We start from the raw sequence: 26,588 nt of genomic DNA, 5'->3' as shown, positions 1-26,588 counted from the left end.
GAACTTCTATTTTAGAATATTTCTTAGGCATTCTTGTCATAATTATTAGAGCAGGCCTAAATTTAAATCTACATTCAGAAAATTCCAAGGATCCATAAGAAAAATATCTAAAACTTAATCATTAAAAATATAATTAGAGTATATGCTTTTAAAATTTTCATTGCTTTGTGTGATTTTACATTCTTTTTATGAATATAGACTTTGGCAGTATTACAGATAAATAAATAAATAAAACCATAAACAGTAGCTTTTTACATAGCTTGAATAACTACAACTTAATATTTAATATATTAGATAATATATAGTGAAATATAGTATCTAATGTATAGTTAGCTCTATGGGAACACATTTATTCATAACATATATGAGAAACTTACATTTTTCAAAGGATCTGTGCAAAGCAGACATCTATCAATTATCAGAAATACCCCACTGGGTCACTTTTTTTTTTTTTTTAGGGCTGCACTTGCAGCATATGGAGGTTCCCAGGCTAGGGGTCAAATCAGAGCTGCAGCGGCTAATCTACACCACAGCCAAAGCAACACAGGATCTGAGACACATCTGTGACCTACACCATAGCTCACAGCAATGCTGGATCCTTAACCCACTGAGCGAGGCCAAGGATCAAACCTATATCCTCATGGATACTAGTCAGGTTTGTTACCACTGAATCACGACAGGAACTCCTAGGCTTGTTCTTTGAAAGGAAGAACACCTCCTTACATATTCACACAAGACCCACTGCTTTGGGAAGTTTCATATTCTTGAATCTGTGCTATGCATTATAACCACTGATGGACAAATTATTTTGATTAAGTGTTAAGTTGCCTTACATTTTCACTGTATTTATTTATAAAATTCTTGATGGCCATAGAGAGTTTATATAACTGACTGGTGAAGGCACTTAAACCTGAGGTTTCAAACATATGTGAGTGTGTAAGATTATTAGATGTAGGTTTCATACTTGATTATATGCTGTAAAACCTTTGGAACCAAATGTACTCACCAAAGAGATGACATTTTATGGACTATGGTTCATCCACACAAAAAGGGCATCCTGTAAAGAGAAGAAATATAGGAAATAAGGAAATAAGCATAAGTTATCCTACCAATGATTAGATGAAGCATTCAGGTATTAGACTAAGATATGTAATATACTGGAACAAGTTTCAAAGGGTTATTTGTTGTAATCTATGTGAGATTTGGCCAAAGATTTTCTAATCTTTATTTTGTTCTTATACAATATCATAGGAATCATGTGAAAATCCTAAATAAGTTATGAGATAGTCTCCATTTGGATGAAAAGAGAAACAAATTTCTCAAGATGTTTCTTAGATCTGAGAGCCAGAATGTTTGTCAACATTTAAATGTACTGTAAAGAATATGTAGTGGGTTATAATATTAATTTCTAGCCCACTTAAATGTGTAGCCAACAAAATGTTTTATTTTTGTCAGATATGCTCTGGACCTTATTTTATGTGTTGTTCTTTTTCCTAAAGGTCATGCTCAAGAATCTTCTGGCTTTAGAGAAGATAATGCTGGCTTTTAAAAGGTGTTTATGTTTACATATGCCAGAGGCTTTTAAACCTACTAAATTAGAATTTACCAGGTACCACTTTAACAGTGGCAAGATCCCAATCAAGGAGATTCTCATTTATTAGTGGAGTGGGCATGCAATTAAAAATGGGCTGAGCTAGTAGTAGTAATGTCTAGTATCTGCCATTATCAGATCTGTATTATTGCATAACCATTGACATGCTTATCTCAAAGTTCAGTCCTTAATATCAAATCTATTGATTGCTTCCAATGGCAGGAAAATGACCTGTAGTATGTGAATGTCCTATTGTACTGCTTAATACCAGGATTGACTATGTAGCATCATGGTGTTCTCTCCGATTTTCTCTCAGTCCTGTTCTTTAATTTGGTTCTCTATTCTATTTAGCATCATGACACTCTCTTGCTATGCTAATAAATAACTTTCTACCTTCCCTCCTATCTCTGCCATCCTTCTACCCCCCAGCAACAGCTCAGCATGTTTACTGCTTAATCACTTCATGCCTAAGAACATGTGTGCTGTACTGAATGAGGCTTGCAATCAAATGATAGAGCTCTGTCTGATTATCATGCACAATGGTAGCCCAAGACATGATTTCTTTAATTATCTCCCCTGTGGTGGACATTAGCCCCTGTTTGGTTTTCAATTATAATATCTATATGTCTTAGTCCCCAAACATTCCTAAGGGCTTACTATCAGGAAAACCATAGAGAGGTTAGTCAAAATGCTGGAAAAGAAATTCCCTTTGATGACTTCCTTACTCTTCATAAGTTGGACTATTGTTAGGAGAGGGGCTGAAGGAACAAAGATGAATCAAACACATTAGATTTTTCAGTTAATAATTCTCAGAATTTCCCCCTGATAATAACAAAATTAAATACCATATTGATTTCTCTTACAAGGTTCTTAGGTAGGCAAGCATCATCCTTTTTCACTGAAAGAATGATCTTATTTTCTGAAGTCATTAAAATTGATTTTTTTTAGTTTAATTTGTTAAGTTACTTCTTTTTTAATTTTAATTTTTTGTCTTTTTAGGGCTGCACCCACGGCATATGGAGGTTCCCAGGCTAGGAGTCTAATCAGAGATGTAGCCGCCGGCCTACGCCACAGCCATAGCAATGCCAGATCTGAGCCATGTCTGCGACCTACACCACAGCTCATGGCAATGCAGGATACTTAACCCACTGAGTGAGGCCAGGGACTGAACCCACAACCTTATAGTTCCTAGTTGGATCTGTTTCTGCTGCGCCACGAAGGGAACTCCAAGTTACTATTTTAAGTACATAATTCTTCAAGATCTGAGTCAGACTCTATTATAACAATATTATATTTAAAATAACTGATGTTATTGAAGTTTTCTCAGGAAATCTTCAATTAAATGTTGGTCAATGTGTATTCAGTATGTTTAAAGACAATAGCACATATCATTTTCTTTATTCTTTCAGTTTTCTGGACAAATTCATAAAAGAGAAAGAGATTTCCTGAAAAATGTTGAATTTGGCAAAATATTAATGTTCTTTTCATATTCTGTGTCCCAAAAGGAGCTTTTATGGATTCATTTACTTTGAGTGTCATGTTTTTATTGATGACTTTAGAATCATTTATATTTTGCAGGTTCTTTGTACATGTCATTAATAGGGAGCTGCTTCCTTGCTTGCATGAATGTTTGATTTCTTTTTCTAGTTAAATAGTGATCCAAATGCAAAATCTAATGCTTAGGGTAATCATGTGAATTTATGACCATCTCTCAGATGCTGGGCTTTTAGCAATGAGATTGAATAGATCATATTTCTCCATAAATGTAGGTTTTATAGCTGAAATAGATCTAATATTGATAATCTCTTTATTTAACTATTTCAAAATGCCATATGTGACTGAAAACAACAGAATGGAAATAACTATGTTTATAGCAAATATAAAGCAAGATACACAGTAAGCTTCTCACTGAAGTGAGCATCATATCAGTGCTATAGTGAAGCAGCATTAAGGACAGCAATCAGTAGGATGAAGGAAGAGACTAGAGGGCACTCAGATGTACAATGAAGAAATTAAAATGAGAAAAAGTATGATGGGTATTTTCAGATGCTCAGAATTGCCTAGAAGGGAAAACCTGAAGACTAAATTAAAACTAATTAAAACTAATTTAAAATCTGTTGATTTATTTCAATAGTTTTGTATGGAACAAAGAACATTTACTATGTCACATTTTCCCAGGATCTGCCATGGTAAGATCTGTTTTATTGCAAAAACATGGTTCGAGGTAAAATAAAATTTCAATTTAGGAGACTTCCTTTATTCTAAAATGGATTGTGACTTTTCCTTTTTCTTTGTCTGCATTCATTCATTTATCCCATATGGTATGCAAGTGAAATTACTTAAAGGGAAAGTGCTATAAGCTGAATTGTTTCCTGAAATTCGTATGTTGATGCTTGAACCCCTTATGTGATGATATTTAGGAGCTAAAAATTTTTAAGAAATAATTAAGGGTAGTGGCCAAATCAGATGGAATTGGTGGCTAAAAAAGAGGAGAAAGAGAGATCTTTATTTTTCTCTGCCATGTGAAAACATAGTGAAAAAATGGCAGTCTGCAAGCCTAGAGAGCCCTTTCCACAAAGTGACCATTTGGGCACCCTGATCATGGACTTTCCTGCCCTAGAACTTATATAAGAAAATAAATTTCTGTTGTTTAAACTATCCACTCTATGGTATTTTGTTACAGCAGTCTGACCAGACTGAGACAGAAAATGTATTCATTCCAAACACTATGCTCAGATGACAGGACAATTATTTACCATTTCATTTAGTTTTCTCACTGTTTCTACAGTGCTTAAATGTTTTAGCAGCCAAGATGATGACAGATCCACAGAGGTTTTCTGAAGACAGTATTAGTCTGCATTTGTTCACCATCCTGCACTCTTGTCTCTTCTTAAAATACAGAGAAATTCTGTGGTTAAAAACAAACAAGCAAACATAAAAGCCTTGTTTGAAATCTCAACAATCTCTTTTTTATAATGATTTTTTTTTCCATTATAGCTGGTTTACAGTGTTTTGTCAATTTTCTACTGTACAGCAAGGTGACCAGGTTACCCAGTCACACATACATATACATATGTTCTTTTTTCTCAAATTATCATGCTCCATCATATGTAACTAGATATAGTTCCTAGTGCTATACAGCAGGATCTCATTGCTTATCCATTCCAAAGGCAATAGTTTGCATCTATTAACCCCAAATTCCCAGTCCATCCCACTCCCTTCCCCGTGAAATCTCAACAATCTCAATGAGGATCAAATTAATTAATTTAAGGAACTGGTAGACACAAATATATAGATGCAAGGAACCTTTGAATTTTATCCTACAGAATTTAACTCTTCTAACTATTCAACTTAAAACTCAAGTCTTAGAGTGTCTGTTTTAATATGTGTGGGATCTGGAAGAGACCCGAATGCATAGAAATATTTCTAAGGGAAAAGACGGATTTCTTTGAATTAGAATTTTGAAAGAGGAGATGATTACTTATCAAATGTATTCAAATACATATGAAAGTGGGTAGATCATCCAGTATGAGTACAATAGAGACCAGATTTTTAATCTCCAGGTTAAATTCTGGAGGTATCAAAACATTTATAATAAAGTCAGTTATTATTTTTAAGCAATCCTGGGTATCACAGCAAATGGACAGAGAAAAAGCATACAAACTATATGATAAAAATGATATTCCTTTAAATCCTGATATTAAAAAAGAACATTATTTTAAAATAAAAACTAACCCTTTTGTTTCATCACATTAAGATTTATTTCCAAGGTTTATGCACATATTCATTCATCATATATTTTAGGTACCCTCTATGCACCAAGCTGTCTTGCCAGGCTTTGGGCATGAAAAAGATACAAAGACGCATCCCTGCCTTTAAAATTTTTCAATTTCCTGTGGTTGCTCAGTGAAAATGAATCTGACTAGCATCCATGAGGATGCAGGTTTGATACCTGGCCTTGCTCAGTGGGTTAAGGATCTGGCATTGCCATGAACTGTGGTGTAGATCACATACATGACTGGGATCTGGCATTTCTATGGCTGTGGCATAGGCCGGCGGCTACAGCTCTGATTAGACCTCTATCCTGGGAACCTCCATATGCCGTAGATAAGACCCCAAAAAGACAAAAAAAAAAGTATTGTCAATACATGAAAATGGCAAATAGCTCTGAGATTTGGTAAATTGGAAATCTGGACTCAAGAAAACCAGAAAGATGTTTCAATGAAATTCATTCTGTTGTATTTTTCAAAATTGAGTAAATACATTTCCTGTTATGAAAATCAGAAAGTAGATACTCCATTTAACAGAAAAAAATAATAGGTAATAGATTATTTTTGGCTCCAAAATCAAACTTAAGACTGTCCCATAAAAGTTTTGCCCCCTAAAAACAGTGGTAAAGGAACTATACAATCTAAGTCACTAGAACAAGAATTTTACAAAATACCTACAATTCTCTCTCTAGAGATGGTCTTTTCCTGCTGTATTTATTTATGGGTATAAACACAGAGGAGAGCTAGAAGGAATAGAGAAGCATGATACTTGTTCTACTTACTACTCTCTCTTTCTTTTCTTTTGTAAACTTGTTTATGTCCACAGCACTGGACACTTCTTCATGGATTTATGTAGTTTATGTGTACCATCTATTTAGATTTCAGCCTTCAACTTCTCTCCTAATTTTTGCTTCTCCTTTTGCTTCTCTATCCAACTCATTTGCTTCTCTATCCAACTCATTTCTTATGCTGAACTTTAGTTGGTACTGCCTTGGTTTGAATACAGTTTTAATCATCAATATTTTAATTTAATGAAGCATGTATCTTTACAAATGCATCCTGCTACATTGTGATAAATTTATCAACAACATCTAATACTAACTAGATTAGGTATTTGTGACATATCTAAATGTTGTGCTAATTTAAGTGATTTCTATCCCATTATCTTAGTCACATTTATTAGATCCAACACTTCAATATTTTAATCTAGTTTTGCCAAAATCAAGACTATATATCATATAGATTCAGGCAGACCCATTTAAACTTAAATTTTATAGTTCTTCACTGTCCGTCTAAACTTCTTATCTCATTTTAGGTCCCCATATTCTTCAGTTTTGGCTTAGCTCTGTTTAGTTTCCATAATTCACACAAAAGACACAGATAAAATAAATTATGAAACTGTTCACTGAAGAGCATTGTTTTCCTGTAGTCCTTTGCACATTTTGTGGATCTTCTGTTCCACTATGTGATGGGACAATGCACAGGGGAATTGTTAGAAGGATTACATACAGGCACAGGATAGGCTCTAGATTAGTTCCTGATTGACTTCATCATTTGGCTTATTTTTTGTTGACTTAGATATTAAAAAGCACTTCATCTTTTTAGAGTTGGTATTGAAGGAAAGGGATTAGGAAATAGATATCCTGGGTTCTGGTCTTCCCTTTGGTTCTACTTATATAGTTTGGGAAAACTCAGATCATCTTTGTGCTTCCTCATCTAAAAATAGTGCTTCTGGACTAGACTAATAATAAGCTGTATTTTCCTCTTATCTTTCTTCCCATTTTTCAAGAGCAGTTAGCATGAGCTGGCCATCATGTTTAGTTAAAGATTTATAACAATTTAGAAAGACTCATTGAAGACTCTGTGAAGTAATCAGGTGGTAAGCCATTATTCACTTTGCTCTCCAGTTGGTAAGTTGCTGTTGTTATACAAATTCTTGAGGAATTTGCTTGAAGTAAATATCAGATATAAAATAAAGATATTAGATATCAGATATAAAATAAAGATATTAGACCTTCAGACATTCCTTATGGTCTGTCTTATGGCTGACTCTGATATAAGTATTGGGATGTCTTTCTCCACATGAAATATTTAGAACTCTATTTTCATTTTTACTCTTCAACTATCTCATTCAAGTTGACTAAAATCTCTATATGAATGGTCACACTGAAGATCTTTGATGTTATTTGAATCATCTTCATTTCACCTTTTTTTTTTTTCCTGCTTATGTTTAGTATAGAGATAACTGGATTCTGGGGATAGATTTTACCAATTTACTTCATTGTTTTTCTTCTTTCATATTAAGAAATTACAAAGAACAGACCATAGTGGAGAGTTCTTTGTATCTTTGATATTCAAAATCTAAAATTGAGGTGACAAGAAAATTATTTTGTGTGTATATTTTAATGTTATTGCATAATTAATGCATTCAAGTGAAAAAGGAACATAAAACATGTACATTAGAATATTCAACTAACTCTTTTATTGTGGTAAAAACGAAGCTTTCAATAATTATTTTCTTTGTAAAAGAGAAAGAAAAGAAATCCAAGCATTACTACTATTGAATTATAAAACAACAAACTATCTCTTTCTCTGTGGCTTTCATCCATATAATTTACAGTGCAAATGCAATTTTTGTTCACAAATGCTTCTATATTGGGAGCTGTGTAGAAAATAGAATGCCTAGTTCCAATTTTCTTGCCAAACAAAGAAAACAAAATCCTTCCTCATCTTCTGTATTATGTAAGTGCCAATAACGCCTCTTTGATAGTAGCTTTGTGTTGTATTGTGTTTTTCTTTTAATTAAGATATATTGGGTAAAATAGTGCTTCATTGTATTGTACAAAATACTGAAGCATGGGCTAATTACAGCCTTCAATGGGATTCAGTATAGACCTCATGTTACTGTCTCATGCCTACTTTTTAGTGTTTAGCAAAGTGTTCTGATGTTATATTTACTCCTAGGGTTTTCTTCATTGCTTTTCTTCATCCAAATGAAAAGCAATGACCCCTACCTAAAATGTTAATTAAATGGCTACCTCACTGGTTATAAAGTTTTTATTTAAAAAATATTCTAACATTTTGGATGCCAATTTCAGTTTTGCCCCATATGGCCCTTTTCACAACACTTGTTTTTAGAGGGCATAATTTTAACAGAAGGCAGAATTCAAAGTTAGCAGAAAGCAGGTTGGGAGCCAGACAAATATGGAAGAAATGTCATCCTCATCTTTATTTAAACCTGATTAACCTTTTTTAATTTAGTCATTAGGTTTTATTGAAAATGAACCAATATAGTCCTTAGTTGTGGAAAGAGAATGGAATCAATTTAGACATTAAAGGGCAAAATCTCTAGAACTTCAAGGTAAAGATAAAATGGCAGGTTTCTCATTGCAAACCAATTGTAAGGGAAAAAAATGATACTATCCATACTGAAACTGCAATTTACCCAGAAACCAACCTATTTTAGAATTTGCAATAATGTAAAAAATTTCAAATAATACATGGTTGTCTGTCTTTTAGAAAAACTGATTAAATACTTATTAGTTGACCTCAAAAATGACTACAGAAAATATTCCATTGATGTTTCCTTGATTTCTGAGCATGGGGTATGACTGGGGGGGAAATTGGGGTGTCAAAAGGACAGTTTTATCTCTTTTTTATGGCCTTAGTGAAATATCTTCATTTATAATTATGATGTGAGCAGTGTGTTTCAAAAAAAAGATCCATTAAACCAAAACAAAATTTAGTGTACATTTAAATGGAATGCTATCAATAACTATGAAAGGTCCCGATTTGCTTTCTTTCTCTGACCCTTTTGTTTCTATACGCTTGCAATTTCTTTTGTCATGAATTTTCTGCAAACATTATTATTGCTCATACAAGTATCTAATCTTTTGTTGAACTACACTGGATTAAAATGGTAATTGTAATTATTGTAATTGCCATTTTCATTCTGCATGCTAAATACAATGAAGTCTATTAAATTATTGCCTGAAAATGCATAATGTTTAATAATGTATTTTTAAAGTTGGTTCTGCCAACAGCAGTAATAGTGATGTGCATTTATATATGTTATGGAGTGCTTACTATGTGTGTTTATTTGGTGTCTCATTAAATTCTTACAAGTACCACATGGTATCATGGATACAAGTGACTTCCTTTTCTGTTCCCTAATAATGATAGCATGAGCCTTTCATACAATTTCACATTTAATATTTATTTAGTCTCCCTCTCCACTAGGAAGTAAAAATTTTAAAAATGAGGAAACTAAAGCTTTGAAACTAGTATATGATCATCAGGGTTTCAAATCCATGAAGCTTGATTCCAGAGCCTGAGGTCTCAGCTGGTATATGTTACTGCCTTCCTTTTTGGATAATGCTTTACTTAAGAGAGTCACAGGTTGGTGTTACAGCTCTCCCTGGAGATTTCTGAAAAGTAAACAGTGCAGCATAAAAATTCTTATATATCATTTGGCCAATCAACATAGAGGCACAATACTGCACCAGAGTTTTTTTCACAGGAGAGGTATTTGTACCATGGTCCTTCCATAGGGTTCAGTTTTTTTTCTATCTTTTTTTTTTTTGTGTGTGTGTCTTTTTTTTAGGGCTATACCCACAGTATTTGAGAGTTTCCAGGCAAGGGGTCAAAGAGGAGCTGTAGCTGCCAGCCTACAACACAGACATAGCAACACTGGATCCAAGCCTCATCTGTGACCTACACCACAGCTCACAGCAATGCTGGATCCTTAATCCACTGAGTGAGGCCAGGGATTGAACCCACATCCTCATGGATACTAGTTGGGTTCATTACTGCTGAGCCACCAGGGGAACTCAAGGGTTCAGTTTTAAAAGCTAATTTAGATCAACCTTCTACTCAATGAAAGATTATGTCCTGTATAATCTGGCTTCCTACTCTCTCCCTGACCTCGTTTCCTACTACTCTTCTCTTTGCACACTTTGCACACTTTGCACTTTGGCATGTTGTTTTTCCTCCAATTTCAACTACACCCTCTGCCTGGAATGCTCTTGCCCCAGGTATCTGAATGATTCACTCCTGCAGGACTTCCATTTCTTTCTCTAGTCTCAAATTCTCAAATTCTGCCCTGTCTTGCACACTACTTATAGTGCAGATTGGGGGACCCTCACTTTGGCAGTTCTGGTCTGCTTTTCTGTATTCTAATTTTCTTTTTGCCTTCTAACATACTACAAAAATTGCTTACTTGCTGTCTCTCTTCCCTGTTAACCATCAGGATTCTTTGTTGTTCTCCGATACCTCCCAAATTCCTTAAAATAGTACCCAACAAATGGTAGTCATTCAATAATACTTTTTGAATGGAAGAATGAAGACAGCACAAATATTTTTGATCAAGATAGAACTCAGTTAAATCTCAATATGTATTTTTGAGTGTGAATCTATAGGAATTCTTGATTTATGGAATAATCGGATGTTTCTATATGATATAAGTGGAAGGCAGGAGTTTTGGACAGGCAAAAACAATTTGGTTCTGCTAAAACAGATAATCATGGAAATAATAATCATTTATATTTCTCACAATTCTGGAGGTTGAAAGTCAGATCAGGGTGTTAGCATGGTCAAATTCTTGGTGAAGGCCCTCTTCCTGATTTATAGGCTGGCCTTTTCTTATTCCACATGAAGGAGAATCAGAAAGGGCTCTCTTTGTAACTCCATCCTGAGGCTCCACTCTCACAAACTAATTATCTTCCAACAGCCCCAACTCCAAACACCATAGCATTAGGTTTTCAATATAATGAATTTTGGAGAGACACAAACATTCATTCCACAGAACAAAGAAAGAACAAGTTGAGAAAATGCCCAGATATAGGAACAAAATAGATGATGACTATGTCCAATTAGAAATTCTGCTAAGCAACAGGCTTGGAGATACAACAAGGACAGATTTATGGAGAAATTAATTTCTGTGGAGCTCATTTATTTAATAAATATTTACTCAGCCTATAATATGTGTCAGACACATGTCTAGAATTCAACAATGAAAAAAATTTCTGCCCTCATAAGCTGAGGAGACCAGGGATGCCATGAGAACAAGTTAGCTGAATTCTACTAGGGCAGGATGTAATGACAGTTATGTTCAAACAGGAATACCTATTGATTTCTTAAGTGGCTCAATATACAATGTGAAATGCACTATGAACAATTTGTATAGATATATAAATTAAACATTATATGTTTAGTGGTTTTTATTTAGATTTTTTTGGTGTTACCTTCTTCCTATGATATGCTTTGAGGCACCTTTGAGTTCTACTTCTTTTCACATATACATCTTTTATTCATACTGCTGTTGTATGGATTTATTAACTTCTTACAAGTATATATAAATAAATGATATAACTATTAATAACACAAAAGAAAATGACAAATATAAAATTGAGGCCAATATTTTTCATGGGGTGTGTGTATGTTGTGAGGTGTTGAGAGAAAGACAAAGGAAGGGATAGAGAAGGAACACATGGGAGAAGGGAACTGTCAGTGAATTCACTTGTTCTTGGATTCTATGGTTCAAACATTTTTGTTACAGCTTTGTGCTTTATAATACACAAATATGTTTCTTTTGTTTGTATCAAATGTTAAATGAAAAAGTTTTATGGTTATCAATAGTGTTTCTTCTACACTAGGTATTTCTGTTTTGATACGCATATTTGCCATGCTAGGTGTTAACTTTTCTCCTTTGTGAATATGTGCCTCTGTAGGTGCTTCATTTTATTTTCTTCTACTCCAGTTGCAGAGTTTCAGAAATATGCTGAACTTTCTGAAGGACAGCTAGTTTCTGGATAGAATTACTGGGGGATTTTCCCCTGTATTAGTTTCCTAGGGCTGCTGTAATAAAGCACCACAAGATGAGGGGCTTTAAACAACAGAAATCTATTCTCTCACAGTTCTGGAGTCTAGAAATCAGAAATCAAGGGGTAAGAAAGGCCATGCTTTATCTAAGACTCTAGGAGAGAATTTTTTTCCATGACTTTCTTTTAGCTTTTGGTGTTGCTGGCAATTCTTGGTGGTATGTGGGCTGTGTATACATCATTCCAATCCTTGCTTCCTTTGTTACCTGGCATTCTTCCTGTGTATCTGTGTCTTCTCTTCTTATAGGACATCAGCCTTAGAAGATTAGGGATAACCTTCAATGAGCATGACCTCATCTTAACTTGATTCCATCTGCAAAGACCTTATTACCAAATAGGGTCAAATTTGCAGGCACCAGGGGTTAGAAGTTAATCATACCTTTCTGAGGTTCAAAATTCAACCCATAGAAATACTCATTTATGGGAAAGCCATTTACTTTCTGGATGGATTTTCATTGTTGATGTAATATTTTATTTTTCCTGGCATTTTTCTTTCCCTGGAGAGTGATAGTTGAATCACACCATGTTGAGGTAGGAAAGACAGGTCTGAACCCAGGACACCTACTCATGTATAGGTATTAGGCAAAACTCGAAGCCATCTCCTTATTTTGCACTTAATTAGGACATGAAGCATGGAGGACTGGCATCAGAAGCAAAGAAATAAATTAAAACTTTGAGAGGCTGGAGGAAGATAGTGGACTAGTGGGACGTGAGGCTCACCTGCTCCCACAAATACATAGAGAATGCATCTACATGTAGAACTATTCACATAGAAAATTTGCTAAACACTGACAAAAGACCTCAGAATTATTATAGGACAAGAAAAACTTCATGAAACTATATAGGACAAAAGAAAGAAGAAAGAAGAGAAAAGAAGCAAGACAGGACCTGCACCCCTAAGAGGGAGCTGGAAAGAAAAAAAGCTCCTGTGAGGAGGTCAGCCAAGACAGAGGAGGAACTCTAGAGTATTAGAGGAGAACACAGCAATTGGTGTGAAGCACTTAAACAGAAGCAATCCTCCACAAATGGTCAGTGCTACAACAAGGTCAGTGCTAGGGCAATCAGCAACCACTTGCCAGTGGCAACAAGTGTTAGAAACTAAAACTCTGGCCTTAGAGATCAGACTCAAAGAGAGAACTGGGGCTAAGTGTGAAAAAAAACCCAAAAAACTGGGGTTTGCTGTGTAGAAACAGCCTGGAGGGACAGAGTATAGAGCAAGTGCATTTGCGGGCATAAGCTGAAGTAACCCAGTAAGGCTTAAAGGCTGTGTGGCATTGTTTGGGGGTACTGGAGGGAAGGGACAGGACTCACCACTACAGCCAGGACTCACCACTGTACCCTGCATATGCTCTCAGGCTGTGGGACAGTCTGCTTTGGTTCTGGGAGCTACCTGGAAGCAGAGGTTGCCTAGCAACATCTGGGGAACAGCCCTGCCTTAGGGTTAGGGGTACAGAGAACTTGGAACAGGCAGAGTAACCACCAGGAGGAATAAAAAGACAAGCAAAAACACACGAAAACAACTAAATGATAAGGAGATAGTCAATCTACCTGACAAGGAATTCACAGTGATAATAGTATGGATGATCCAAGATAATGGAAAAAAATAGAGACACAAATCAAAGGGTTAAAAGAAATGTTTAATAAAGAGCTAGAGTATTTGAAGAACAAGCAAACTCATATGGATAGCACAATACCTGAAATGAAAAATATCCTAGAAGAAATCAATAGCAGGATAACAGAGGCAGAAGCATAAAAAATGAGGCAGAAGACAGAATGGTGGAAACCACTGCCAAAGAAAAGAATAAAGAAAAAAGAATGAAAAGAACTGAGAAGAATCTAAGAGACCTCTAGGACAACATTAAACATACCAATACTCATATCATAGCGGTTCCAGAAGGAGAAGAGAGAGAAATGGCAAGAGAAAATATTTGAAAAGTTTATAGCCAAAATTTTTCCTTAAATGGAAAAATTTAACTCAAGTTGAGGAAGCACAGAGAATCTCATACAGGATCAACTCAAGGAGAAACACAGTGAGACACACATTAGTCAAGATAACAAAAATTAAATACAAAGAGAAAGATACTAAAAGCCACAAGGGAAAAGCAACAAATAACATACAACGGGATCCCCATAATGATAACAGATGATTTTTCAACAGAAACTCCACTAGTCAGAAGAGAGTGGGAAGACATATTTGAGGTGATGAAGAAGAGGAACCTAGAACCAAGAATACTCTACCCAGAAAAGTTCTCATTCTGATTAGGTGGAGAGATCAAAATGTTTTTAGACAAGCAAAAGCTGAGAGAACTCAGTACCTCCAAATAAACAGTACAATAAGTACTACAGGAACTTCTCTAAGCAGAAAAGGAAAAACCACAAATATAACAAAACAAGAACATTACAAATGAAAAGGCTTACTGGTAAAGGCAAAGATAATATAAAAGTAGGAAATCATCACTGACAAATATGATATCAAAAGAAGCAAGCATGAGAAGAGGTAAGGACAAAGGCAGAACACTGAAAATGCATTGGAAATTAAGAGATCAACAAGCAGAAATAATTTTGTACACATAGAAATGGTTATATCAAAATATAACAGAAACCACAAATCAAAAAACTTTAATGGACACACATACAGAAAAGAAAAAGCAATCCAAATATAACACTAAAGATACTCAGCAAATCACAAGAGAATTAGTAACAGTAAAAGGGAAGAAAAAAGACCCCAGATAACAATCCAAAACAAAAAATTAAGAAAACGGTAATAAGTACATACTTACTCATAATTATATTGATGTAAATGGATTAAATGCTCCAACTAGAAGACACACACTGGCTTAATGGATACACAAACAAGACCCATATATATGCTGTTTACAAGAGACCTACTTCAGATCTAAGGACACATATATACTTAAAGTAAGGGAATGGAAGAAAATATTACATGTAAATGGAAACCATAGAAACGTGGGAGTAGCAATCCTCATATCAGATAAAACAGATTTTAAAATAAAGAAGGTCATAAGAGACAAGGAAGGACATTACATTATGATCGTAAGATTAGTCCAAGAAGATGAAATAAATCGTAAAAATATGTGCACCCAACATAGGAGTACCACAATATATAAGGCAATTTCTAACAGCCATAAAAGGAGAAATCGAGAGCAACACAGTAATAGTGGGGGAATTTAAAGTCCCACTTACACCAATGGACATATCATATAAAAAGAACATGGATGAGGAAATACAGGCCTTAAATGACAATTAGATGAGACAGACTTAACTTACATTTATAGAACATTCCATCCCAGAGAAGCAGAATATACATTTTTCTCAAGTGCACATGGAATATTCTCTAGGATACATTACATCTTGGCCCACAGAACAAGCCTTTGCAAATTAAAAAAAAAATTGAAATTATTTCAAGCATTTTCTTTGACCATGATGCTATGAGACTAGAAATCAGCTTTAAGAAATAAACATCAAAAAACACAAACTCCTGGAAACCAAACAATATGCTACTAAATAACCAAGAGATCATTGAAGATCAGAGAGGAAATCAAAAAACACTTAGAGACAAAGTAATGAAGGTACAACAATCCAAAACCTATGGGACATAACAAAAGCAGCTCTGAGAAGGAATTTTATAGCAATACAATCTTATTTCAATAAAAAAGAAAAAACTCAAATAAACAAATTAGCCTTACATCTAAAACATCTAGAGAAAGAATAGATAAAGCCCCAGATTAGTGGAAGGAAAGAAATCAAGATTAGAGCAGAAATTAATGACATAGATATAAAGAAAACAATAAAGATCAATGAAACTAAAACTTTGTTCTTTGAAAAGATCAACAAAATTGATAAATCTTTAGCCAGACTCATCAAGAAAAAGAGGGAGAGTGTTCAAATAAATAAAATTAGAACTGAAAAAGGAGAAATTACAACTGACACAGCAGAAATACAAAGGTTCATGAGAGATTACCATGAGCAACCATATGACAATAAAATGCACAACCTAGAAGAAATGGGCAGATTGAATAGACCAAATCACAATCACTGAAATTGAAAATGTGATTGTAAAACTTCCAAAAAATAGGATTTGATGGCTTTATGGGTGAATTCTATCAAACATTTAAAAAGAGTTAACACCTATTCTTAAACTCTTCCAAAAAATTGTAGAAAAAGGAACACTTCCAAGCACATTCTATGAAGCCAACATCACCCTGATACCAAAACCAGACAAAGATACTATAAAAGAAAACTACAAGCCAATACCATTGATGAACATAGATGTAAAAATTCTCAACAAAATATTATCAAAATGCATCTAAATATATATTAGAAAGATCATACACAATAATCAAGTGGGAGTTATCCCAGGGGTGCAAGGATTCTTTAATATCCACAAATCAATCAAGTGTGATAGACCACAGCAACGAACTGAAAAATAAAAAAATATGATCTTAATAGATGCAGTAAAAGCTTTTGACAAAATTCAACACTCATTTCTGATAAAAAAAACTCTCAAGAAAGTGGGCAAAGAGGTAACCTACCTCAACATAATAAAAGCCATTTATGACAAGCCCACAGCTAATATTCTCAATGGTGCAAAACTGAAAGCATATCCACTAATATCAGGAACAAGAAAAGGATGTCTGCTCTCAACACTTCCATTCAACATCATTTTGGAAGTCCTAGTCATGCACATCAGAGAAGAAAAAGAAATAAAAGGAATCCAAATCGTAAGAGGATGAGTAAAACTATTACAGTTTGGAGATGACATGATACTTTTTTAAAATTAGTCAATGACAGTTACTACATTTATAGTTGTACAATGATCATCACAACCCAATTTTATAGCATTTTCATCCCAAATCCCCAGTGCATCCCCCCACCACCCAATCTGTCTCCTTTGGAAACCATGTTTTTCAAAGTCTGTGAGTAAGGGTTCTGTAAAGAAGTTCATTGAATCTTTTTTTTAGATTCCACATACAAGAGATAGCATATGATGTTGGTGTCTCACTGTCTGACTAACTTCACTTAGCATGATAATTTCCAGGTCCATCCATGTTTCTGCAAATGTTATTATTTCTTTCCTTTTAATGGCTGAGGAATATTCCATTGTATATATGTACCACTTCTTCTTTATCCACTCTTCTGTTTATGGACATTTAGGTTGTTTCTATGTCTTCGCTATTGTATATAGTGCTGCAATGAACACTGGAGCACATGTATCTTTTCAAGGCATGGTTTTCTCCAGATATATGCCCAGATATATGATCCAGGGATTGCTGGATCAAAAGGTAATAACACTAGTTTTCTGAGGAATCTCCATATTGTTTCCCACAGTGGTTGCACCAATTTACATTCTCACGAACAGTGTAATAGGGTTCCTTTCCTCCATACCTTCTCTAGCACTTATTGTTTGTAGACTTTTTGATGATGGCCATTTTGGATGGTGTAAGGTGGCACCTCATAGTGGTTCTGATTTGCATTTCTCTAATAATGGGTGATGTTGAACATCTTTTCATGTGTTTTTTGCCATCTGTAAGTCTTCTTTGGAGACCTCTCTGTTTGATATGCCTATTTTTTGATGGGGTTGTTTGGGTTTTTTTGGGTATTGAGCTGCAGGTGGTGTTTGTAAAATTCGGAGCAATTTTCAGTTGCTTCATTTGCATATATTTTCTCTCATTCTGTGGGCTGTGTTTTTGTTTTGTTTAGGGTTTCTTTTGCTGTGCAGAAACTTTTAAGTTTAATTAAGTCTCAAATGTTTATTTTTGTTTGTATTGTCATTACTGAAGGAGGTGGATCTGACAACATATTGCTTTGGTTTATGCTGGAGAGTGTTTAGCCTGTTTTCCTCTGAGTTTTATAGTATCCAATCTTTAGTTTTTAATCCATTTTGAGTTTATTTTTGTGTATGGTGTTAGGAAGTGTTCTCATTTCATTCTTTCACATGTAGCTGTCCAGTTTTCCCAGCACCACTTATTGAAGGGGCTGTCTTTTCTCCATTGTATATTCTTGCCTCCTTTGTCATATATTAGTTGACTGTAGGTGCATGGTTTTAATTCTGGGCTTTCTATCCTGTTCCACTGATCTATTTTCTGTCTTTGTGCCAGTACCATACGGTTTTTATGACTGTATCTTTGTAGTATAGTCTGAAGCTAGGGTGCCTGATTCTTCCTACTCCATTTTTCTTTCTCAGTATGGCTTTGGCTATTCTGGGTCTTTTGTGCTTACAAACAACCTTTAAGATACTTTGTTCTAGTTCTATGAAAAATGTCCTTGGTACTTTGATAGGGATTGCAGTGAATCTATAAATTGCTTTGGGCAGTACCAATCCAAGAGCATGGTATATCTTTTCATCTGTTTATGCCATCTTTGATTTATTTCATCAGTGTCTTATAGTTTTCAGAGTACAGGTCTTTTATCTCTTTAGGTGGGTTTATTCCAAAGTATTTTATTATTTTTGATGTGATGGTAAATAGGATTTTTTTCCTTAATTTCTCTTTCTGATCCTTCATTGTGAGTATATAGAAATGCAGTCAAGGAGTTCCCATCGTGGCTCAGTGGAAGTGAATCTGACTAAGAATCATGAGGTTGTGGGCTTGATCCTTGGCCTCACTCAGTGGGTTAAGGATCCAGTGTTGCTGTGAGCTGTGGTGTAGATCACAGATGTGGCTCAGATCTGGCATGGCTGTGGCTGTGGCATAGGCTGATCAGACCCCTAACCTGGGAACCTCCATATGCCATGGGGGCAGCCCTAAAAAAAAAGGACAAAAGCAAAAAAAAAAAAGAAAGAAAAAGAAAAGAAATACAGTCAATTTCTGTGTATTAATATTGTATCCTCTGACATGGCTCTAACAATTTTCTGGTAGCATCTTTAGGATTTTCTAGGTATAGTATCATGACATCTGCAAATAGTGATAGATTTACTTCTACCTTTACAATTTGGATTCCTTTTATTTCTTTTTCTTCTCTGATATCCATGGCTAGGACATCCAAAACTATGTTGAGTAGTAGTGGCAGAGTGGACACCCTTGTCTTGCTCCTGATCTCAGTGGGAATTCTTTCAGCTTTTTACCAATGCTAGCTCTGGGTTTGTCATATATGGCCTTTATTATGTTGAGGTAGGTTCCCTCTATGCACACTTTCTGAAGTGTTTTTATCAGAAATGGGTGTTGGATTTTGTCAAAGGCTTTTTTCTGCATCTACTGAGGGAATAATATGGTTTTTATTCTTCAGTTTGTTAATGTGGTGTATCACACTGATTTGTGGATATTGAAAAATACTTGCATCCCTGAGATAAATCCCACTGATTATTATGTACAATCCTTTTAATGTATGGTTGGATTCAGTTTGCTAGTACTTTGTTCAGATGACATGACACTTATAGCTAGAAAATCCTAAGGACACTACAGGAAGACTCTTAAGAACTCATAAATAAATTTGGTAAATTTGCAGGATACAAAAGTAATATACAGAAATTGATTGCATTTCTACATACTAACAATATGAAAAATCAGAAAGAGAAATATGGAAATCATCTTGTTTCCATCACATCAAAAAAAATAAAATATCTAGGAATTAACCTACCTAAAGAAACAAAAGACCTGTACTCTGAAAACTATAAGATGCTGAAGAAAGAAATCAAAGATGACACAGATGGAAGGAGGCACCATGCTCTTGGATTGGAAAAATTAATATTCTCAAAATGACTATACTACCAAAGGTAATCTACAGAATCAATGAAATCTTTATCAAATTTCCAATGACATTCTTTACAAAACTGGGACAAAATATATTAAAATTTGTATGGAAATACAAAAGACTTTGAATAGCCAAAGCAAGATTGAAAAGAAAAAAAACTTAACTGGAGGAATTAGGCTCTCTGACTTCAGACTCTATTACAAAACTACAGTCATCAAAAGAGTAGGATACTTGCACCAAAACAGAAATATAGAGCAATGGAACAGGATAGAAAGCCCAGAAATAAATCAAGCATCTATGGCCAACCCATCTATGACAAAGGAGATAAGAACATACAGTGGAGGAAAGACAGTCTCTTCAGTAAGTGGTGCTGGGAAAACTGCACTGCTACATGTAAAATAATGAAATCAGAACACTCTCTAAAACCATAGACAAAAATAAACTCAAAATGGATTAAACATTTAAACATAAGGCCAGATATCATAAAACTCCTAGAAGAAAACATAGGCAGAACATTCTTCGACCTAAATCGTAGCAACAACTTGTTTCATCCACCTCCTAGAATAATGACAATAAGGACAAAAATAAACCAGTGGAACCTAATCAAACTCAATAGTTTTTGCACATCCAAGGAAACTATTTAAAAAATGAAAAGTTAACCCACAGAATAAGAGGAAAATCTTTGCAAATGATACACCAACAAGAGCTTAATCCCCCAAATATAAAAACAATTCATACAACTTAACAACAATAAAAACCCCTACAACCAACTCAATTGAAAAATGGGCCAAAAGACCTAAATAGATATTTCTCCAAAAGACAAACAGATGGCCAGCAGGCACATGAAAAAATGCTCAACATCACTATTCTTTAGAGAAATGCAAATCAAAACTACAATGAGGTACTACCTCACACCATTCATAATGGTTATCATTAATATGTCAACAAATAACAAATGCTGGAGTGGGTATGGAGAAAAGGGTACCCTCCTTTACTGTCGGTGCAAATGTAAATTGGTACAACCACTATGGAAAACAGTATGGAGGTTCCTCAGAAAATCAAATATAGAATTATTATATGATCCCATATTTCCACTCCTGGGCATATATCCAAACAAAATGTTCATTCAAAAAGACACATATACCCCCATGTTCATAGCAGTGCTATTCACAATAGCCAAGATATATAAACAGCCCAAATGTCCATTGCAAGATGAATGGATTAAGAAGATGTGGTACATAAACACAATATAATACTACTCAGCTATGAAACATGACAAAATAATGTCATTTGCAGCAACATGGATGGAGCTAGAGATTCTCACACTAAGAGAAGTAAGTTAGAAAGAAAAAGACAAATACCATATGATATCACTTACATATGGAATCTAAAATATGGCAGAAATGATCCTATCTACAAAATGGAAACAGATCATGAGCATGTAGAGCAGACTTGTGTATGCCAGGGGCAAGAGGAAAGAGAAGAAGATGGACAGGGAGTTTGGGGTTAGTAGATACAAACTATTACATTTAGAGCAGATAAGCAGTGAGGTCCAATTGTGTAGCATAGAGAATACATCCAATCTCCTGGGATATACCATGTTGGAATATAATGTAAAAAAGAGCATATATATGTGTGTCACTTTTCTGTACAGCAGAAATTGGCCCAACATTGTAAATCAACTAAACTTTAATAATGATAAAAAGAAATAACTACTGCTATTTCACTGAAGACAACTGTAAATACATTATGTTCTTAATATCATGTGGATATGAATTTTCTACAGGTAATGTTTCAAAGGAAAATTAACAAATATTGATTTGAAGATATACGAGTTTAGATCTTTGATGGGTATCTGGGAATTATCTTCTTTTTTTTTTATTTCCCCCTTTCTTTTTCTTTCTATCCCTTCCTTCCCTTCTTTCCTTCTCTCTTTTTTCTCTAACAGTGCCAAGATGTAGATTCTCTGCTGAAAGCAAATTATTATGTCACTTACACTCAGTATTTAGGATATTTACCACTGTAATTCTTACATTAGAATTGTTTGGAATCTGGTGCTCAAGAGATTTTTAGAGAATTAATCCTCTGGCTCAAACTTTTCACCTTAAATTACCTTCTGTCATATTCCAAAATTCAACCACATGAGGAGGTTTTTCTTATGTAAGTTTCTAGTGTGTGTGTGTATATATATACATCTCATAATGTATCTATGAGATTAGTGTTTCACTGGAAATCTAGTCATCTCCTTTGTGCCATGTCAGTTAGAATTTAGATCGTCATCTACTGGGAGAACTCACTCTTATCGTGTAGGTGCTCTCTGATACTTTATCCTTTTGCAACCCCTAACTACTGTTTCTATTTATCATGCAATGTGACCACTGTATACTATTACTTGACATCACTTCTGGTATCAATCAGATACAATATTTTTACTCCTTTAGAAATAAGACATACTATATTTTTGACACTTAAAATTGTAGAGAAAAGGTTTACATGGAAATAAAAATATTTATTCTTCTCTGAACTCACATTTGGCTGGGGGCTAATTGACTCGTTTTCTAAACTTATCGCTAAACTCTGTTGCCTTGTATTAGAGTTTGGAGGAAGGAAAAACAACACCCTAGGGAGAACACTCTCATATTCAGACAAAATATTCAAATCAAATATTAATTAAAAAAAGTTTCTCCTGCATAGGTCACAAAAGGGCATTCTGTGATTGTTATATTTTTGCTTTTTTTTTTATTGATCAGGGGAGGTACTATAATGAAATAGTACAATTGGGTGAAAACTATAATGTCTCATAGTGGACCCATGAGTCAGACACAAACTATGAGATCACTTTTATCTTGTTACTTACTAGGTAGTGTTGTTGACCAAGACAGACCTAGAGGAATTCACCAGATCTTTTTACCTCAATTACATATATATCCATAGGAATAAAATGCATTTTAGATGAGAGAGAGGTCATTGGTTCCCTCATCAATATCTGTAAGTCTAATAGCTTCTATTTTTTCATAACAGAGTGAATGTCACACTGAGGCCAAAAAAGTTAATTACAGATGTGCATCTTTCAGTATAATTTCTTTTGTGAAGATGTTTTTCATTATCCAAATAATCAACTCCATTTTCTAAAACTATATTCTCTGAAAAACATTTTAAAATAAATATGTGTGCAGTACTTGAAATAGTAGAGACCACCCTTACTCTTTGATGTACTGGAAGGTTGTCTAAATTGAATGCTATCAGTATATAATATTGTCACCAGGAAAACTAAAGCTATTTTATATTATTCACTGGTTGGATTTGTTAAGGCGTAGATTTTTTAAAAATTTTGATCTTTATAATACAGATTAACAACCTTCAGCTGAAAATGCTACAATCATCTTTCTTCTTAAAACACATAGTAAATATAAACAAGTTTAGACAATAAAAGCAAAACGAACAAAACACCAAAAAGAATGAAAGTACAATTTGCTATCACATTAATTTCTCTTAAGTATTTTTTTGTGATTTTAATATTTTTTATTGAATATTTATTTTTATATAACGATTTTTATTTTTTTACACTATAGCTGGTTTACATACAGTGTTCTGTCAATTTTCTACTGTACAGCATGGTGACCCAGTTAGACATACATGTATACATTTTTTTTTTCTCACATTGTCATGCTCCATCATGAGTGACTAGACATAGAGTTCCCAGTGCTACACAGCAGGATCTCATTGCTTATCCATTCCAAAGGCAGTAGTCCGCATCTATTAACCTCAGGCACGCACGCCATCCATCCCACTCCCTCTCCCTCCACCTTGGCAACTACAAGTCTATTCTCCAAGTCCATGATTTTCTTTTCTGTGGAAAGGTTCATTTGTGCTGTATATTAGATTGCAGATATAAGTGATATCATATGGTATTTGTCTTTCTCTTTCTGACTTACTTCACTCAGGATGAGAGTCTCTAGTTCCATCCATGTTGCTGCAAATGGCATTATTTTGTTCTTTTTTATGGCCGAGTAGTATTTCATTGTGAATATATACCAAATCTTCCTAATCCAATCATCTGTCAATGGACATTTGGGTTATTTCCATGTCTTGGCTATTGTGAATAGTGCTGCAATGAACATGCACCTGGCATGTGTCTTTTTAAAGGAAAGTTTCGTCTGGATATATGCCCAAGAGTGGGACTGCGGGGTCATATAGTAGGTAGTTCTATGTATAGATTTCTAAGGTACCTCCATACTGTTCTCCACAGTGGTTGTACCAGCTTACATTCCCACCAACAGTGCAGGAGGGTCCCCTTTTCTCCACAGCCCCTCCAGCATTTGTTATTTGTGGACTTACTAATGATGGCCATTCTGACTGGTGTGAGGTGGTATCTCGTGGTAGTTTTGATTTGCATTTCTCTAATAATCAGTGATGTTGAGCATTGTTTCAGGTGCTTGTTGGCCATCTGTATATCTTCCTGGAAGAAATGTCTATTCAGGTCTTTTGCCCATTTTTCCTTTGGGTTGTTGGCTTTTTTGCTGTTTGAGTTGTATCAGTTGCTTGTATATTCTAGAGATTAAGCCCTTGTCAGTTCCATCATTTGAACCTGTTTTCTCTCATTCTGTAAGTTTTCATTTTGGTTTCCTTTGCCATCGAAAAGCTTGTCAGTTCGATTAGGTCCCATTGGTTTATTTTTGCTTTTATTTCTGTTGCTTTGGGAGACTGACCTGAGGAAACATTTGTAAGGTTGATGTCAGAGAATGTTTTGCCTGTGTTCTCTTCTAAAAGTTTGGTAGTGTGTTGTCCTAAGTTTACGTCTTTAAGCCATTTTGTGTTTATTTTTGTGCATGGTGTGAGGGGGTGTTCTGGCTTCATTGATTTACATGCAGCTGTCCAGGTTTCCCAGGATCACTTGCTGAAAAGACCGTCTTTTTCCCATTTTATGTTCTTGCCTCCTTTGTCAAAGATTAATTGACCATAGGTGTCAGGGTTTATTTCCGGGTTCTCTGTTCTGTTCCATTGGTCTGATTGTCTGTTTTGGTACCAGGACCACACTGTCTTGATGACTGTGGCTTTGTAATAGTGCCTGAAGTCTAGGAGAGTCATGCCTCCTGCTTGGTTTTTGGTCCTCAGGATTGCTTTGGCAATTCTGGGTCTTTTGTGGTTCCATATACATTTTTGGATTGTTTGTTCTAGTTCTGTGAAAAATGTCATGGGTAATTTGATAGGGATTTCATTGAATCTGTAGATTGCTTTGGGGAGTATGGCCATTTTTACAATATTAATTTTTCCAACCCAGGAGCATGGAATATCTTCCATTTCTTTACATCTTCTTTAATTTCCTAGAATAATGTTTTATCCTTATCAGCATATAAATATTTTATCTCCTTGGTCAGGCGTATTCCCAGGTATTTGATTTTATTTTTAAGTCTTTTTTAAGAGAGAGTTACATCACAAACAGGAAAAATTCCTAGAGACAAAGTAATGGCAGAAAGGAATAAGAATGGAGAAAGTCAAACCATCCCTGAAATTGCTAACACTTGCATAATTGTAAAAGAGAATGTCTATAAATAATCCCTTTTTGGGTGTAAAGCAAGAATACTTTCCTGTATAGAATGAAATTTATTGAAGGAAAATATTTTGCTGAATTGGAATTTAGTTAATGCTTTTGCACCTCCCAAATCAGGGTTTAAATCAGGGGCATGTTTTGCAGATGTAGAAATAATAGCTTTCCTGGGTCCCTAACTTCTTTTTTAAGTTTAATTTTTTGTGATTGCCTGCATGTTATATCCTTAATTGTTGTTTCCCTTTTTAATCCTTGACAACATTCCTTTACAGATGGCAAATTATTTTTGTCTAAGTTAGAAGAATAAAGGGAAAGAAGATAAATCCATAGGCCCCTTACACCTGCACTAACTCCATTTACCTGAACCTGCCTGACCCTTCTCTTTTAAGTTGCAATATAAGCACATTTAGAGCAGGGATGAAAGATACCATAAATGTTCTTGTAATACGTATATGAACCACAAATAAACTTGCTTCTTCCCCATTTTACCCACCCTGACCATCAATATATATGTGCATAAATATGTATAAATAGATACAGGTATTTAAAATGACATCCAAAGTGTTCTTTTCACCAAGTACGTTATGAAAACATCAAAGTCTGTATTAAGAACAATCCAAATTTACTGTTGAAGGAGACCTACATGATTTTGATAATCTGTCTATATATCTAGATTATACATGGATATATAAGTCTATATTCTGAAGAAAGGAATCAGAATATAGCAGATTCTACTATGTAGCAAACACTACCCTGCACTGGTGGGTGTGATGTGTGGGAACAGAAGATCACTAGGGTTATCCTAGTGTAATCTTGGTATTACTTATGGCTACATAGTTTTCTAAGACTGATTTTCCTGCTTTTCTAGGAACTCATGAGCTATTTACAATCTTTGTAAAAAGAGCCCCTTTTGCTTAAAGCTAGCTACAATGACTTCACAAGTTTATATTAATGGTAAATGCTTTGTCTACATATTATTAGTATATTTATAATTTGAGTAATCAGAATGATTTCTTCATTTAAAAAGTGTCCATTTAAACAATAATAAAAATTGAGCTGGAAACTTTGAATAGTCTCTGTGCCACATCTTC

The 26,588-nt window shown here is 34.7% G+C and overlaps 1 long non-coding RNA gene across 6 annotated transcripts in view; it reads right to left on the bottom strand.

The window, feature by feature from the left end:
* The window catches only part of LOC110259772 (uncharacterized), an 835,641-nt gene that overhangs the window by 511,169 nt on the left and 297,884 nt on the right, over positions 1–26,588 (bottom strand). For 4 of the 6 annotated variants that reach the window (XR_014838463.1, XR_014838462.1, XR_014838465.1 and 1 more), the window contains exons 3-4: positions 4,348–4,499; positions 1,007–1,057 (exon numbers count right to left, since the gene is read on the bottom strand). This is a non-coding gene — a long non-coding RNA (uncharacterized LOC110259772). Of the gene's footprint in view, positions 1–792; positions 1,058–4,347; positions 4,500–26,588 lie in introns of all 6 variants that reach the window. The other 2 variants (XR_014838467.1, XR_014838464.1) reach the window with 2 other exon arrangements.

This window comes from Sus scrofa, chromosome 2, assembly GCF_054392235.1.
Source record: "Sus scrofa isolate SSC_HxYL_T2T_F1_AM1 chromosome 2, Sscrofa_HxYL_maternal_Yorkshire_Landrace_v2.0, whole genome shotgun sequence".
Classification (NCBI taxonomy): domain Eukaryota; kingdom Metazoa; phylum Chordata; class Mammalia; order Artiodactyla; family Suidae; genus Sus; species Sus scrofa.
The sequence above is the reverse complement of the archived record's forward strand: the minus strand, read 5'-3'. Positions and strand labels throughout refer to the sequence as shown.